Below are 1,558 nucleotides of genomic sequence, written 5' to 3'. Positions count from 1 at the left end.
ATATATATATATATATATACATACATACACACATATACATACATACATGTGCACGCACACACACACACACACACACACACACACACATGTGCATATGTCAGTAAGTGCATGTATGTGAATGCAGAATAGGAATTTCATAATTTTCACAACTTGCTGATTCTACATGCTCTAAATATTATTGACCTTATAATGTGTCTGTATATGTGTGAGTATGTATAATGGTTAAATGACTTTCATCATGTAATTGTGTATGAGTGAGTGACTTCATCCCTCACCCCATGTATACTGGTTTTTAAACAATAGCTTCTTGCTAGATAGGCTGAGAGTTTATTACCTCACTTTCAGCTTCCTCTCATCTGACCACTCCAAGCATGTATAATTCCCTACTGTAAATAGCAGCAATGTTGTTGAATTAATAAAAGATTCTGTGCAGAATTCAATTTCTTTTGTGTCAAAGCTATATATGGAAGATATTTCTCTCATTTGCTTAATGCTGCTGAAAGCAGCGATAAATATGAACTTGAGTAGCTAACAGTCAGCTTAACATAGCAAAACTGTATTCTATTACTGAAGTAGTGGCCATCATTATAAAATTTACAAGTTGTTTTGTGAGATTCCTGTTGATCCTTAACATTTTAGCATTCAGATTACTTTGTTTTGAATTAATTATGCTATTGAGATTTTCATGTAACTTTGAGATTTTGTTGGTGTGATTGTTTATTTTCAGAATGTCTTTGTAGGATATGTGTGAGAGGTCAGATCTGACTATTTTGAACATAAAACAGGTAGAATAGTCACATCATCATAATCTCCTACATAATTTTATATCTATTTTCTGTGCTATACATGCCGGACAGTTTGACAGGATCTGACTATGGTTCAGTGATGAGCAATAGGAAAAGTTTTCAACTGTTAAAGCAGATGTTCCACCATGCAAACCAACTCATTAGTGCAATGAAGTGTAGTAGTATACACATTCATCAATATAGGCAAGTTGTATTAAACATGTACACCCTTTACTATAAAAGATCCTTCATAAAAATCTGTAATCTAGGCATGAAGTTGTTATCTCAATACCTCAACATAAAATAACTTAATACATGGTGAATGTATTTATTGAAAGTAAGGGATGTACTACAATAAAATTAACTTTATTGTATGAGATAAATACAATAAAGTTGCATATATCAGTTTTCCTTTTATTTTCCCTGTGCAACCAGAAGAGATCATCATCATCGTCGTCGTTTAACGTCCGCTTTCCATACTAGCATGGGTTGGATGGTTTGACTGAGAACTGGTGAAACCAGATGGCTACACCAGGCTCCAATCTGATTTGGCAGAGTTTCTACAGCTGGATGCCCTTCCTAACGTCAACCACTCCGAGAGTGTAGTGGGTGCTTTTACGTGCCACTGGCACGAAGGCCAGTCAGTAGGTACTGGCAACGGCCACGCTCAAAATGGTGTATTTTATGTGCCACATGCACAGGAGCCAGTTTGGCGGCACTGGCAACGATCTCGCTCGAAAGTCCTTACACATGCCATGGGCACAAGTGCCAGA

Source organism: Octopus bimaculoides, chromosome 4 (assembly GCF_001194135.2).
Source record: "Octopus bimaculoides isolate UCB-OBI-ISO-001 chromosome 4, ASM119413v2, whole genome shotgun sequence".
NCBI lineage: Eukaryota > Metazoa > Mollusca > Cephalopoda > Octopoda > Octopodidae > Octopus > Octopus bimaculoides.
The sequence above is the reverse complement of the archived record's forward strand: the minus strand, read 5'-3'. Positions refer to the sequence as shown.